Source organism: Sphaerodactylus townsendi, linkage group LG06, assembly GCF_021028975.2.
Source record: "Sphaerodactylus townsendi isolate TG3544 linkage group LG06, MPM_Stown_v2.3, whole genome shotgun sequence".
In the NCBI taxonomy this organism is placed as follows: domain Eukaryota; kingdom Metazoa; phylum Chordata; class Lepidosauria; order Squamata; family Sphaerodactylidae; genus Sphaerodactylus; species Sphaerodactylus townsendi.
In genome coordinates, this window is record NC_059430.1 from 110,278,739 (window position 1) to 110,295,557 (window position 16,819).

At 49.1% G+C, this 16,819-nt stretch overlaps 1 protein-coding gene across 4 annotated transcripts in view; it reads right to left on the reverse strand.

The window, feature by feature from the left end:
- The window catches only part of TMEM200B (transmembrane protein 200B), a 35,003-nt gene extending 19,396 nt beyond the window's left edge, over window positions 1-15,607 (reverse strand). For all 4 annotated transcript variants that reach the window (XR_007244904.1, XM_048502045.1, XM_048502046.1 and 1 more), the window contains exons 1-2: window positions 15,061-15,607; window positions 14,177-14,309 (exon numbers count right to left, since the gene is read on the reverse strand). The gene's annotated coding sequence lies outside the window, so the exon portion shown is untranslated. The remainder of the gene's footprint in view (window positions 1-14,176; window positions 14,310-15,060) is intronic.
- Window positions 15,608-16,819: the final 1,212 nt, after the last annotated feature.

A 16,819-nucleotide genomic window follows, 5' to 3' on the forward strand; every position in this document is an offset into this window, starting at 1 on the left:
AAGCCACAGGTGTCAAATTCGTGGCCCTCCAGATGTTATGGACTACAGTTCCCATCATCCCCTGCCAAGATCATGCTGGCAGGGGATGATGGGAGCTGTAGTCCATAACATCTGGAGGGCTGCGAGTTTGACACCTATGCTCTAAGCACTCTGGAAGAAGGATGGGAGGGGTTTTTTTTAAAAAAGAAAGATGCTCTAAATAAATAAATAATGAGAGCCAGAGTGGTGTAGTGGCCAAGAGCAGGTAGAGTCTAATCTGGTGAACCAGGTTTGATTCCCTGCTCCTCCACATGGGCTGCAGACTCTTATACGGTGAACTAGATTGGTTTCCCCACTCCTACATTCCTGCTGGGTGACCTTGGTTTAATCACAGTTCTCTCAGAGCTCTCTCAGCCCCACTGACTTCACAAGGGAAAGGAGGAAGGGAAAGGAGTTTATAAGTCGCTTCAAGACTCATTGCAGGAGAGAAAGGCAAGGTATAAATCCAAACTCCTCTTATTCTTATCTCATACTGCCTCATGACCCATTTTAGGGTATAACTATTGGTCCTTTGGCCATTCATTGTGTGTTTGTGTGTGTGTGTGTGCGCGAGCACATGCTGGCTCTGTGCAAGTCGCCACATTTATGTGCGGGCTCTTCTTTTTACTCCTGGAAACACTGGTTGTCTTCCTCTTCAGCCCTGCTATTCCTGGACATCCCTTCAAGATTGGTAACTATCACCCATCGCTGAAACTCTATCCAATTTCCTCCCTTTTCACTTAGTCAGCTCCTGTATATACGCTGTGTGCATATGTTCATTGCTTGGAATATATTTCTATATATATTGGAATATATTGGAATATATTCTTTAATAAAAACCACTTTTTAATTATATAACTGCCTGCCCATTGGAGAGTTTTTACCTAGGACTATGGCAATATACATAGGCTATCAATCCCAGTTACCCCCTGTCACTCTCTGTCTCTGGCTAATTGCCCCTCCTAAAGTAGAGACAATCTACTTAGAGGAGGGGTGTCCAACTCTGGCGCTTCAGATGCTCGTGGACTACAATTCCCATCAGCCCCTGCCAGCATGGCCAATTGGCTCCAACACTCCAATTGGCCATGCCGGCAGGGGATGATGGGAATTGCAGTCCATGAACATCTGAAGCGCCAGGGTTGGACACCCCTGACTTAGGGTAACAACCCTACCAGGGTAACAACCCTACCAGGGAATCCTGCACACTGCACACTCCTTCAACCCCACTGTTCTTGAGGAAATGCTTTTGGACAAGAAATTACACTCACCTTGCAAAACTGTTTTAATATTACAGACACTTGGATTTTGGTAGACTGTTTCAAAAAATCATATCCTTTACAAGAGACAGACTCCTGTGAAGGGCAGATCCAATGCACGAAGTCTTTCAAAAAAGATCTGCTTTCCTCCCCAATAGGGACCCCAAAGTAGTTTACAACAACATTCCCCTTCCCTTCATTTTATCCTTGCAACAACCACCCCGTGACGTAGATTATGCTGAGAGAGACTATGTGATTCTCCCACTATGTGAAACTTGATTCTCCCAGATCCTAGTCTAATACACTAATCACTGCACAGCACTGGCTCTCATAAGGCCTTATCTGGGGAACAAAATGAGATTCACAGCTGAAAGGGGATCCCAACACATCAAGCTATTCCTCAGCAAACAAACCAACCTGCTGTTCCTGACCCTCACTTGAAACTCTAGTCAATACCCCATACTGACTCATATTCATTTGCCATTTTAATACTGTTTCTACACCGTTGATACACGATCAACCACTTTAATGCTCTTTATACGGAAAAAACAAGTGTCCGTTTTCACTGCTATCAGATTTCATTAACTGGCTTGGGAAGAAAAAGACAGTGGCACAGAGAACCTGTTTCTGAACAAGGAGATTTCACACCAAAACAACCTGCATGCAGAACCTGGTAACATCCCCAGCTGTGTTCAAGGTACACACCTGGGACTGCCACAAGGAGGACTAACAGCAGCACACGAAGCCAGAGTGGTTTATGGTTGAAACAGGGGGTCTTAACATGTCCCCAATGGATACCACGGTGCCCGTTGACACTTTTCCTGATAGTGGGCAGGCCCCTGTCAGGCTTTGGCTCAGCAAAGCTGCTGACTGGGCATGGGAGATTTAATTGCCTGGACAGATTTCTTAAAACAGTGTTTTGGCAGCAGCTGCTACCACTGCAGAAGGGTCTTCATTGTGTGACTGAAGGCAAGCTGAAGAAGCCACGGCTTCATCTACTGCAATGGTCACTGTGTGGTGGCCATTTTGTGGCTCAGCCCACCATGCCATGCTGTGTAAGAATTCCAAGAGTGCCCACAGGTTGAAAGAGGTTGGGAGCCCCAAGTCTGGGACACTCAGGTTTGACTCCCCACCCCCTCCGTTATGGAAGGCAGTGGCAAACCACCTCTGTTAGTCTCTTGCCCTGGATGGTCATAAGCTGACTGCAAGTTGATGGCACTTTACACACACACACACACGCAGCACTTTACCACACACACACAGCACTTTACACGCACGCACGCAGGCACGCACACACACAGAACTTTACACACACACACACAGAACTTTACACACACACACACACACACACACACACACACACACACACACACACGCACACACACACACACCCCTTGCCACGGGAACTAGCTTGGTGACGCCAGCTCAGTCACCCTCTCTTCCAGTCTAGTCTACCTTGCATTTTTAACTCTCAAAAGCTTAAACCCTGGAGATCTTTAAAGTCTCTTGCTCATTAAACCCTGGAGATCTTTAAAGTGTCTGGGTCTTTAAAGTGCCACTGGACTCAAATTTAGCCCTTCTACTGTACAGGGTTGTTGTGAGAATAAAATGGAAAAGAGAAGACTGGTGTCAATCGCCTCCAGCCTCCGCTGGGGAGAATGGCAGGGCATAATTAAAGCAAATAAGGTAATAAATACTGGGTCACACAGAAAACAGTCAGAGAATTATGCCTTCTGTGGGCTCCTATTATGCAAAAGAAAAATAATAAAGGCTTTATTTTTAGCACCCATAATGGGCAGGCAACCTCAGCAAACACCCACAGCCTTGCAGCGGGAGATAGGAGTTCAAGCGAGTTGCAATGAGACAGGGGATATTGGGGGGCGGGTGGATTGAACCAGTTTGTAGAGGCTGCCGCAGAAACTACTCCATTCAGTGGATGTGTTTCTGTTTCTTTCTCAGGTTACCAAAACGCCCCAGCCACGTGCTGGCGGGACGGGGGAGGCCGCTGAAAAGGAGAGAGCTAAGAACTGCTAAGGAAATAAAAACCGTAGCCCACTTTCTCGCCGCTGGCACCCAAATCCCCAGCTTTGATCCCCAGCCCAGATTTGTCTGAATCTGCAACTCTGTCTACTTAGTATTCCTGATGCTTTGGAGGCCTCTGCACACTCAGCACCATTCTAGCTCGCCCACAAGGGGCATCTTCAGGCTGTGCCACCCTAGGAAAACAAGCCCTGTTTCAAACAAGATTTGAGTAGAAAGTCCAAAGCACCAGCGGGAACCACGGCAGTTCTGCTCTGAGCTCTCCTGCTGCTCAACCGAACACCCCCCACTGGCTTCAAAGAGATCGTCTGCAGTGGGGGGACGGGGGGGGGGGGGACAGCGTCAGTTACTGACACCTGCATTTAGACTATTTTCAGAGTCAGTTTTTCTCCTGCTCGGTCTTCAAGGCACTCAAGAAATGCACCGTTTCCCCCAGCTTCCCAATTTTCCTCACAACAACCCTGTAAGGTAGGTTTGGGTTAGAGTGACTGGTCTCCGGTGCCTTCCATGAAGATAATTTCAGAGGGTAGCCTAGTGGTGGGATTCAGCAGGTTCGCACCACTTCGGCAGAACCGTTTGTTAAAATGGTGCTTGTAAGCAAACAGTTGTTAAATTATTTGAATCCCACCACTGGGGCAGCCGTGTTGGTCTGCAGTAGAAGAGCTCATCAGAGGTGCTATGGGGTCTCCTATCTGGCTGGTCTGAGTCATTGCAGGGGGCTGGGGCTTTCAGCTGGGTCTGCAGACCAACACTCGGCCTGCTTTTCCAAACAACAACAGGAACCTGCCTCTCCAAAAAGATCTCGCCTGAAGCAGCCAACAACAAAAGCAACACACAAAACAGTGAGTTGAAACTGTAAACCAATTTAAAATAACAGCTGATAAAATGCTTAGCAGCAAAACAATAGCCATTGAAGCCAGTGCTTTAAAATTCTATGTTTGTTTGTTTGCTTTATGGATCGCCTTTCCTCCCAAGACTCAAGATGGATTACAAACCAAAAACAATAGCATCGGTCAGCATAAGACATTCAATAAACAATGCCCTGGGACAGGGATTATTATTATTATTATTATTATTATTATTATTATTATTATTATTATTATTATTATTATTATTATTTTATTCGATTTTTATACCGCCCATCCCCATTAGAAAACGAGGTCAACAAAATACTGTTTTAAGACAGGGGTGGCCAACCTATGGCGCTCCAGATGTTCATGGACTACAATTCCCATCAGCCTCTGCCAGCATGGCCACCCCTGGTCTAAGACATGGCACACCAGAAACCAGGGCGCAGCATTCATTTGTTACAAGGTTCAGATATGACATAAATGTAACTTCATTGGGCAACCTGGGGAGATGGCTGCCTCAGTTGTAAGCCCCCCCCCCCCCCAATAGGCTCACCAGTCCAAATCGGCACATGGGGGTGGGGAATGGCTGCCTTGGCTTTTGAGCCACCAGTGGGCTCACCAGCCTGAAATGGCACTGCAGGGGGTGGTCAGTGTGGGGTGGGGAGGGGGTGGCTGTCCCAGCTTGTGAGCCCACAGCAGCCTCGCCAGCCCAAATCAGGACTCAGGGAGGTGGTTGCTACAGGGAGGGGTGGCTGCCTCAGTTTGGTGGGTGCTTGGACACTGCAGGCCAGATCAAGAATGATGGAGGTGTGCTTAGTTGGCTTGTGGGTCTGATAAGTCCTGTCAAGAGGCCTGATCTGGCACCAAGCCCGAATGTCTGACACCTTTGCCACAGAACAAAGAGGGTCCGGCATGTTCTGTGGCGGAGGAATATACAACCTTACTGACATCTTTTTCTGAAACTCACTCTGGACTTAACTGAGTTGGAAAAAAAGTGTTTGTGCGGCTGCATTACCTTGTTTCTTGCGTAGTATTGTTGGCTGTAGTATAACCTCCAGGCACCTACCAGAGCCAGAAAGGGACAGCTGAACTGAACCCCACTGAAGATGGGAAGGAGAATGTTCTTCAAGATCTCCCAACCAGCATTACCTCTTTCTTATCAGGTTTTCGTTTCGATTTGTTCACTCTTAACTCCTTAACTACAGCAGACAGCCACAAAGTAACTCAGGACCTCTAGAGCAACACCAGATTTAGATGAATAAGAACAACCCCCCTCCCCTTTAATTTAATGCACGACAAGATATGCTCTAATGTTCCAGCACACAGAATGCGCCATTTTCTTATTTTGGAGATCTTCAGGTGACAAACCTAAGCCTGGCCCACAGCCCAGTCCAACCTGAAGAAAGCTACACAGAAAGACGATGCTTCCAAAAACCAATTAGGATGCGGGTCCACCTTCTCAGGAACTGCTACAAAGAGAGCTGGCAGGGCTACTTGATTTGCGTAAATGCCCTTTACTAAGCGGTACAACAGTTTGCTTTCCTCCCAGGGAGTTGTCAGTGATACTGATCTTTTATGCAGCTGGAACTTGGCCACAACTCACGACACCACAGCAACCAGCTTGGGGTGGGGGAGTACAGAGTGTCATTCCCCCCCAAACAGCCAGGATTTCCTGGGCTCCGTTCCCTGTTTCATTGTGCCTTTACTTGGAGACTCGCAATGAGATTTGTTATGTGGCCTTCTTCCGAGAGCCTACCCAGAGAGCCTGAACACGTAAAACTCATTCAAAAGGCTGATGGAATCCCATAGGCCTCCCGATGCCAGTTTTCGCATTTACGACCCTGCTCTTTTGCAGGGCTTTTTAAACAACGAAAAGCCTGCAGTGAAGCGAAGGGGGCTGCTTCCTTCAACCCATACTTGAAATTCAAAGGCTCACCACAGCCCCCTGCTTCTGGACCCTCTGTTGCTATAGTCACACTGCCCCAGTGGCACAAACATTCCCCCTTCTCATATGAGTCTGGCAACCCTCTACTCCGGGGAAGGTTGTCTATTTGTTACAAGGGCTGGATAGGATATAAATGTGACCTGGTCAGACCAGGCAGTGTGTGGGGGGTGTGTGTGTGTGTGTGTGTGTGTGTGCCTCAACTGGTGAGCTCACAGCAGGCTCACCAGTCCAGATTGGTGCATGGAGATGGAATGCCAGAACAGATCCAGAGTTGGGGGAGTTGCCTCACGGGCCTGATAAGCTCTCTCAAGGGACTGGATCTAGACCCTGGGCCACATATTTGACACCCCTGCTCTACTCCCTCAACTCCAGCATCCCTTGGATGTTGTGGGTTTTCCGGGTTGTATGGCCATGTTCCAGTAGTGCCACTCGAAAAACCCACAACATCCTAGTGATTCCAGCGATGAAAGCCTTCGACAATCCAACACCCCTTGTTGTTCTTTTTTTTTTCATTTTGCCCCACTTCTTAAAGCACCATTTTTAAAGAATCCATCTTAAAGCGTCACCTTCCCTCGAGCACACTGAGTAGCTCTTGAAATTTATTTAATCTATTTGTACCCCGCCTTTCTCCACAGTGGGGGCTCAAAATGGCTAACAATTGTTCCCTTCTCCTCCATTTTATCGTATCAACTACCCTGCGGGACAGGTTAGGATAAGAATGCATGACTGGCCCAAGTTCCCCCAGCAAGCTTTCACACTGCAAGTGGGGACTTGAACCCGAGTCTCCAAAATACTAGTTCAACAAAGGTTGCAACCCTGTGTGTGTGTGTGTGTCCTGTGGCTTTCAGCAGGACTTGTGTGCGCAAAACATAATGCAAGGTGGCAGGTGAAATGATCAGTGTGTCATCTATTCTGTGCTGCACTTGAGGTAATAAGGCCTCTGATGGGCTGAGCTGATGCCACTGCGGACGGTTCAGTTGCTCAAGGAGAGAAGTGGGCTTTGGTCCAGCAGTCAAGATTCTTCAGAGCTGCCTTTGCCCAGAGCTTCTGGCGTATCTGCCACAGGGACATGGGGGTGTCAATTGACCCCAGGTGCCACCCATTAGATCATGTGGGGGGCCTGCAGCAAGCTCCTGGCCCGGCCCTGCCAGGATGCCCAAGACCGCCACTGCCCTCCTCTGCCAGCTAAGGTAAGTGGGGCACGTGGGGGGGAGGCATGGGGGCCGCCCTGAGCAGGTGTTGCCCCAGGTGCAATTTCCCCCTGGTACCTGTCTCAGTCTCCTCTGTCCCCTTTTCTCAAGCCTCTTTCCCCGCCTACAGATTTTGCTTTCTCTACCACTTTCCACCCTATCTCCAACCTGCTTGCCTTCCATCTTCCCAGCTTCTGATCCGCCTCTTCCCAGCCCCTGCCCTGCTCCTGCGCGAGGTTTTAATCTCCGACAAACAGACAGTGGTCCTTCCCCTCCCAGGAGATGGACCACAAACTGCTTCTCTCCTGGAGCAGCTGAACATTCGGCAACATCATCAGTTCAGGCTTCGCTGCCTCAAGCACAACACAATACAGACGGAACGCTAATAATTTTGCCTGCCATCTTGCATTACGTTGTGTGTACACAAGTCCTGCTGAAAGCCACAGAGGTGCGCTACACACAGTGAACTGGGTGCAGGGCTACAACCTTTGTCTTCACAATGAAGGGACCAGCAAGAGCTGCCTGTGTCTTTGTAGTATGTCTAGATGGTAATGTATATCCACACACCTTCGCTCTCTGGCCCACACATGCAGAATAATGCACTTTCAATCCATTTTGCAGCTGGATTTTGCTGCGCAGAACAGCAATATCCACTTGCAAACAACTGTGAAAGTGAGTTGAAAGTGCATTATTTTGCATGTGCGGAAGGGGCCTATGTTGCGCTACCCCCTTCCCATTGAGTGACAGACCTCTGAGGAGGACAAAATTCCAACATGCATGCCCACAATCAACAGATTTCCACTGCCTTACATGTCATTCCACAGTGTTGATATGACCAAATGGTACAGGTGCTATTTCAACAGCCCTGGATGTGTCTGGTTGCTACAGATAAGGTGTTATTTAGGATATAAATGGCACACAACAAAAAGACTAGGGGGTGATTTAATTAACTCTAAATCGAGAAAAGAAAAACCTGTGCACAGAGGAAGACTGTTTGCCAGTGGGAAATAACTCTTTGCAGGAAGCGATCCCCAAAGATTGGGGGAATGAGGAGCCCCGGATTTCCACCAAATGGAACTCTGCCCAAATTTCCCTAACGGAAAGAAGGCTCTGGGACCTGTCTGGCGCATTCTTTTTAGTCTCGGGGCCAGCAGGCTGAACCATCCAGCCCTTTGCTAATTGCAAAACCGGCTCGTCCCCAACTGTCACACCACTAATTAAACTCATCTCTCCAGCTGGGAGATGCAGCTATTGCTTCTCATAAGCACGAGGTCACCTAAACCGTTAATTTGGGGCGATCCAATTTGTACCGAGAGTTCACAAACACCCTAAAGCACATTCTCAGTGTGTTAAAAAAAACAAAACCAATAGACATTCGCTGCTCAATTCCTCTGAGAAGCGTGCACACAAATAGTTTACGTAGGATGTGCAGCCCGATTCTCAAAGCTTTAGCCTAAACTTACTTGTAGCAAATTCTGGATGGGTTTTAAGTTGGAGGAAGGATTACAGAGAGTGTCAGAAAGCCATCCTTCAGTGTTACAGTGTTCTGAGTCCTGCGCTGTCACTCATAACTTACTAAAGAGAACCTGGTAAGGAACCATATAATGAAACTCATTGTAGTATAGCAGTTAAACTCTTTAATTGGGAAAAGGAAGGGCTAAATGTTATTAAATATTAAAATATTACATTTTATTACATTTTCGTAAATATTAAATATTAACTGGGTCATCCACAGCTTGTCATTTTCTCTCTCAGCCTACCTACTCAACAAGGTTGTTGTAAAAGTAAAATGCACAAAGGAAGAGTTGTATATGCTATGACAACTTCCTTCAGAACAGAATGGGATAAAAATATAACAGCTGTATCTCTCTCCATAATACTACAGCTACACGAAGCCTACAATCCTCAAGCTACCTTTCCCAATAGTTACACTAGACATATGATCTCTCACCTACTTCTCCCAATAGCTACACAAAGCACACAATCCTCTGGCTACTTTTCCCAACCGTTTCACAAGGCACACCGTTCTCCATCTACTCTTCCCAACAGTTACACGAGGCGTAGAATCCTCCACCTACATCTCCCAACAGCTTCACCAGGCTTACAGAAGGCATACAATCTCCCGGCTACTTTACCTGCAGGTTTCAGAGCCGATGGGCTGGGACGATGCAGAGTTATAAAATTAAACTTGTTTGAGATGACTGGATTACAACAGCAGCATATAAATCTCCCAGAAAGACCAGAAAGACCACTATCTGAGTGCTGGCCTCTGGGTCGGCAGGAAGGTTGGCTCTGTCTTGCAAGCGATTGCAGCACGGAGGTAGTAAAACGTCACCTTTGTGCACTGACAGTATTTCCAGAGAGTCAAATCTTTCTTTTCTCCTCCCCCGAGCTTTCTGCTGATGGTGGTTTTACAGTCCCTGATCTTTTCTGTTCCACCAGCCTGAACCTACTCAGTTGATTTTCTTCCCTGTGACTGTCCTACTTCTGTTTGTGGATGGCTTGCTGGTTTGGAGATTTTTTCTCCCCTGAATCTGTTACCAGGTTTAAGATACGTGCTGGCTTTATTTGAATGCTGCTGTGGTGGTAGTGATTTTAACGTGGGGTTTTAAATCCTATTTTTGCCGCTATGATGACTTGTGCTGATTTTATTATTTTGACTTTTTTTCCAGGGTTTGAGACTATTTCTCTTAAACCAGGGGTTTTCAGCCCATGGGCTTGAACCCTCAAGAGGGCTACGAGCCCTTACAGAACTGCTGGCAGATTTTTAGAAGAACCTGCTCTTAGTGTGCATGTGCAAAAAGGTCATGCTCCTGGCCTTTTTCTCATAAGCAGTGTGTGTGAAGTCTATGTTAGAGAAGGGGATCTCAAAGTTAATTCTTACGAATACCCTTAAACATTGAAGTATGAGAACTGATGAAGACTATCAAAAAATGCAAGTCTACCAGGGACAGCGTTCTTGTCGCTTGCCACCTTGATGGGAGAAAGTTCGATGCTTGCCAACTTGACTAGAGAAACTGAGTTACTAAGCCTTGATATACTGGACTTACCTACCGGGAGATTGTGCACAATCATCTGTACACAGAGCGGCTTTTTCCACCTGTGACTTGGGTACTATTGAATTTAAGACTGGCCCTGTGCATTTAGAGATTGTCTTAAGGCTTATCCTTTGTATATAGTGGCTGTCAACTTACAGAGATAGTGATGATGTCCCAATAGAGGTGTAATGGACGAAAGGCCATACCGTTCAAACAGCTATATTTATGCTTTGTACTGGATAGCAAAGATTGACCATGAACGGAACCTACTGAAGGGACGTCTGTATTTATTGTTCATGTATTGCATTTTGCACTTTCACATAAAGCACTTTTAGTATCACTAAAGCACCTGACACTTTGCAGGGTATTATTAGCAGCTTAGATATGGGGGTTACTTTCCTTTTTTGCTGATATGTACACGGTGTCTTCTGTGCTTGTTTACTGCAAGAACAACAGGATAGTGAAGCAATATCACTCTGCAATGAAAAGCATTCCTTTTCAATGCCTGCTGGTTCAGAGACTATGGGTGATTTCGCACAAGCCAAATATAACAGGTTCGAGCCCTTTTAAAAAGTATTATGGGGGAGTAGTTCCCACAGAACTCACTCCCCAAACAAGTCTGGCCTGTTATATTTGCCCGATTTAAATGAAAATCACTAAATCAGTGACTTTTCCCCCTTCAACCCAGGTTTCAAACACTTCTTCCTTGCCTGTGCGAACTACGGCAAGCAGGAAGCGTTTTATTCCCACCACCTTCCCTCCACCATTATGGTGGATTCTCCCGGCTGCTGGAATTAGAGTGGATTCTCTAATAGGCGGCCGCCATGTTATGCTGGTAAGTGGGTGGAGGATTCTCGGGTGGGGGGATTCTTGAGTGGGGGTGGATTCTCAGGTGGGGGGATTCTCAGCTGTGTGGTTTGCAGGGAAACAGTTGTGAGACAGCAGTCCAAAAATAAAGCGACCTGTAGTTTTTCTTTAAAAAACGTAAGATTTTATTGAGAACTGAAGCATGCGAGGGATAGACAAATTCTGAGGAATATAGAAAGAACAACACCTTAAATCCCAGCTGCCCTTGGCCCGCCCCTAGCCGGGCCCAAGAGTTACAGTAAAATAACAAAGGAAAGAATACCAACATTCAGATTCACAGTTAACAGGACAAAAGACAGGGCTTGGCCACATTTTGGAGAGCTGTGGCTGCATTTTAGCTTTTGTTTCCTGGAAGGCTAGCAGGGGGAGGGGGGATGAGCCAAGGGGCCCATCCTGACATTCCCCCTCCCCAAAGGCTTCCCTCACGGATGTGAGCGTTCTGGGTATGCTTTATTGAACACCCATACTAAGCGTGGTGCGCCAACATGCCCAGTGTCCACCCACTCATTCGTCCCCTCCGGGAAATGGGTCCATGCCACCAAGTACTGCAGTCTCTTCCGGTAAACTCGGGAGTCTGGCGTGAACTTGTCGCCTCCTGCTGCCAGGATCCCAGTGATCCTAGCTGGCCCCTGTACCTGCTGTGCAAACAGCGGCACAGGCAACACAAGTTCATTTAACCTGCTAGTGTTGCCTGTAAAGAATCAGCCGTTGCCTCCTCCACTTCCTGTCACGTAACTGTGATGTCATGTTATTTCCTGCCATGCGATTGCACCTCATGCCTAGAGTTAAAGGGTCAACAAAAGCGACACTGGGTGATGTTTTTAACTTCTCAGAAGCCACTTTGTAGGCAAACTGCAGAGAGGACAGATATAAATATTTTAAATTAGTCAGGGATTCCTACACGCATGCCATGAAACATGCTCAGGAATGCGTGTCAATGTTGCAATCCTACATATAAACTGGAGGTAAAACCTTATTTAGCTCCGATAGAACACAGCTCAGTGGTACAGAGCCAGTCCTTCATTTAGACGATCTCAGAGTCAATCTCTTCTTAAGGGATTGCTGGTTGCAAGGGCTGGGAAAAGCCTTGCTCTACTGGAGATCTTAAGACAGCTGCTGTCAATCAAAATTGACAACCAGACTAGAGGAATCGGTGGCCTCACTCCATAGGGGGTCATGTTCAAGTGGCAACAATTTACTGTTTATTGTCTAAGGCTTTCGCAGCCGGAATAACGGGGGTGTTGTGTGGTTTCCAGACTATATGGCCGTGTTCTAGTAGAATTTTCTCCTGATGTTTCGCCTGCATCTGCGGCTGGCATCTTCAGAGGATCCTCTGAAGTCACAGATGCAGGCGAAAAGTTAGGAGAAAATGCTGCTAGAACATGACCATACAGACCAGAAACCACACAACACCCCAATGTATTGTTTCTGAGTAAGCATAATAGAATCCTGTTTGGTGCTCCAACCTCTTGCACGCTATTTGGTGGGGTCTGAATTAGGACAAACTGTTCGGACTGTGCTCTTGGAACATTTTTGCGACAGAAGATCTCATATTTAGCTAATTGCTCCATCAACCGACGGGCTGATCTGAAAGCGTGCCACGCACAGAGTCCTTGCAACTGTCTCAGCACCACAAATCATGCCGGGAAAGATGAGCCTCACAGCGACGACGCACAGGCACAAACCACAGTTATGCAGTGATAACTTTGAATGACACTTCCCAAATCTCCCGTGCAAAGCATGCGTGCAGAAGAACAAAATAGCTTGGGTAGGTTCTGCCTCAAAAGAGGAGGCAATTTAAGGCTGAAGGTGCCCAAATTTAGATTTGTAGATCCAGCAGGTTTAAGCAGGGTACCCTCAGCCCACGTAGACACAGGCGGCGGCAAACCACCCCCGAATGTCTCATGTCTTGAACACCGTACGGGGTAGCCATAAGTCGACTGCAGCTTGACGGCAATTTACACCACCTATGAAACCAGTCTGCTCCTTCCTCCACTGTCTCAGGGCATACCTCCCTCCCTCGCATGTAATCTCTTTGATTCCACAACAGATGGATATTAGCCAAGGGGGTTTGTGGCCCACACATCCATACCTACAACACAGCTGCCTCCTTTTCGTTACAGACAGCCCAACATTATGAGCGCTCTCGCATTCCCGCTAGCCTCATAAAACTCTCTCTGACTTCCAGCCAAGAATCTGGATTTACGACTGCTAGACATTCGCCTCTTTACCTTCCCATCAACAAACTTACAGTCGGGCCTCAAGCATTCTCCTCACCACTCCTCCTCACCTAGCTCTTCCTGTAAAGGGGAAGATGGGGCGGAAAGAGCCCCGTTCAGAAATTATTCTCTGCCCCTTAAAATAACCTCCCCAGTTCCCTGAGCTACACGTGAAAACAGAGAGTTGCGTTTGGCGGATTGCAAAGGGAACCCAATCGTGGGCCATACTTCTGAGTAAGGCCGCATCTCACTCACTCTGGGTCCAGCAAAAATGGCTTATTATGTAAGGCAGTGGTTCTCAACCTGGGGGTCGGGACCCCTTTGGGGGTCGAACGGCCCTTTCACAGGGGTCGCCTAAGACTCTCTGCATCAGTGTTCTCCATCTGTAAAATGGATAAATGTTAGGGTTGGGGGTCACCACAACATGAGGAACTGTATTAAAGGGTCACAGCATTAGGAAGGTTGAGAACCACTGATGTAAGGTCTTGAGATTTGCACCCCCAAAAAGTGCATTGCAACAGGATCTTGATCCGCTCTACAGTTTCCAGATCTCTTCCTGCCTTTCCCTTGACATGCTTCTCGGAATCCCATGTCCAGGGATTGCAAACTCCGGGAGAGACGGGAGGAAAGACTGCTTCCTTCCCCACGTTGAGCGTTTATGGACCCAGCGTCCCTCGGAAGTATCCAGACAACCCCGCACACGCGTGCAACCTGCTCTCCCCGCATTGCAATGCACACGAGAATCGGCTCACCGTTAGCAACGGCCCCCGCCGTCCACCGCAATGGGGCTGTCGTTTATTCCCGCGTCCGTCGCCCAACCACCTGCACTCTGCTTTTCTTCCAGGGAGGGGGGAGCCGACGTGCAGCTTGCTGGAGCCCGGGCATCTAAAGGAGGAGGGGGAAGGCACAGGCAGGCTCTTAAACGGCAGCTTTACAAAAGAGGGCGAAGGGGGGGGAAAGACTTTGCAGAAGTTGGGGGGGGCAGACTTGGTAGGAAGGAAACGGGTCGGCGCTGCAGCCACGTGAAGCCGGCGATCCGGTCTGCGGCGGCAGGGGGCTTGCTCGATCTCTCTCGCTTTCAGGGCGGGGGGTGCATTACAGCCCCCATTCCCAAAGGGGGAGCGGGCGGGCCGGGCCGGCGTCGTGCCCCGAAGCCGTTGAGCCTGCGCAAGTTGGATACGCGCTCTGCGCAGAGCTGGGGAACTGGAATCCGATCTATGCAATAGATCGCTGTGTGTGTGCATGCGTGTGTGTGTGTGTGAGAGTTTATGATCTAGATGTGTGTGAGGGTGTCCTTTTGCCGCCGAGAGAGGACTCTGCAGGACAACTCCAGCCTCCTTTCCTTGCTTTCTGCGTGCACTGAACCGTTTTTTTTTGGGGGGGGGGGGCAAAAGGAGCGAGTGACGAAGTCGACTCCGAAATGACCGGTTGCAACGGCGAGGCGAAGACTCCGAAAGGACCGGTTGCAAAGTCCCCTCCTCGCCGCTTCCTCCGGCCAGCAGGAGCCACGAGGTAGCCAAAGGAAGTTGGGAGCGCGATCCGGGCCGAGGAAAGTGCGTGTGCGTGTGTGTGTGTGTGGGGGGGGGGGATCCCGGCAAGCGTCGCCTCCCTCCCTCCGTCCGCCCCGGGGGCTCACCTTCTCGCACGGGGCACTCGGGCTCCGTTGGGTCCGGGCGGCCGCTGCGCATCGGGGGAGCTCTGCCCCCCCCCCCCCACCCGGCTCCACAGGCTGCGGCTCCAGCCTTCGCGCCCGGATGGCAAAACCGGAGGGGCGGGAGAACAGGAGGAGGCGTCGAAGTCGTCCCAAACGGACTAGGGGATCGCAGGCGGCTGCCCTCCTTCCCCGGGTCGAGATAGATCCCTTTTGTGCGCCCTGCGCGGGATGCGCACTCCCTGGTTGCTCGGTTCCCGGTGCCCCTTTGCACTCCGACTCGTCGCCGGGATCGGGTTTCTCCGCTTCTCCCCCCGGGGTTGCTTGCCTGCCTTTTACTTGCCGGCTGGGCGTTTGCGCCAGAAACCGACCCCCTCGCCGCCCCTCCCTCCAAGATCGCCCCGCCCGGTGGACGAGACAGGCCCCCGCGCCTGGTTTGAGAGCCCCATCTTGAAACTTGGCGAAGGGGCAGCCAGGTCACATCGCAACAGGGAGGGCTTGGAACAGAGATGCCCGCACGCGCCGCCAGCCCCTTGGCGCCGGAGAAGGGAGGGCGGGGCTACTTCGTGGATTTTGCGGGTGGGGGCGGGGGCTGGCTGGGGAAATGATCTGCAAATGTTTGTTGCCGGCACTTCTTGGAGGTGGGATGCCCATCAATTGTCCATGCGCACAATGGGAAAGGAACTGGAGACAGTTTAACTTTCCTCCAGTTAAAGGATTGCATAAAGTGCCCCCAAGTCACAGCTGACTTATGGAGACTCAGTAGGGTTTTGAAGGCAAGAGACTAACAGCAGTTTGCCATTGCCCAGTAGCATCCTTGTAGGAAGTGGCTCCCAGGGCAAGTACTGATTGTGTGCCCCTCCCACACACAAATTGCACCCTTCCCCTCCAAATTGAGGCAGGCAGCAAATATGTCAGCCATGTGCGCCCCCGCAAGACCCAGGCAAATGGCACCTGGGTCTCAACATCTCATACTCCCCCCCAAGTATGCCATTGCCTGACTCTCTGCATAGCAGCCCTGGTATTCCTTGGAGGTCTTCCATCCCAGTACTAGTCAGGACCAACTCCACTAAGCTTGAGAGAGCGGATGAGATCTGGCTAGCCTGGTCTATCAAGGTCAGAGCAGGAAAAGGATTATGTTGAAATACCAAACACATCTGTGCCTCTCCATGTCTACAGTATTTTCGGTGCTGCCCTCCTTGTTTTATTCTCACAAGTACTCTGCATGGTAAAGCTACCCAGTAAGCTTCATGGCAGAGTTGCGATTGAACTCAGGTTTCCCAGATGCTATCATTCTGTTCCACAGAAAGATGATAGTACGGTCAGCTGAGGTGCAGTGGTTGAGAAAATTGTTTACTCCCGCATTAGAATATGATCCTGAATGAATATGAGGATTATCCTTTTAACACGCTGCCTTTGTGAAAACCATCATTGTGTGCATTACTGAACATAGTACTTTCATACAAAAGCATTGATAGTTCACTGAATGATTTTCGAATGGATCGCGCCGGCCGCCGCACAGGTGTCAAACTCGTGGCCCTCCAGATGTTATGGACTGCAGTTCCCATCATCCCCTGCCAGCATGAGCAATAAATCATGCTGGCAGGGGATGATGGGAACTGCAGTCCATAACATCTGGAGGGCCACGAGTTTGACACCTGTGATTCATTACAGGAAACTGGGCTAGGTAGGCCCTAGGACCCATGTGGAGCATTTTCTACAACAAAGAAGGTCTGATGTGCCT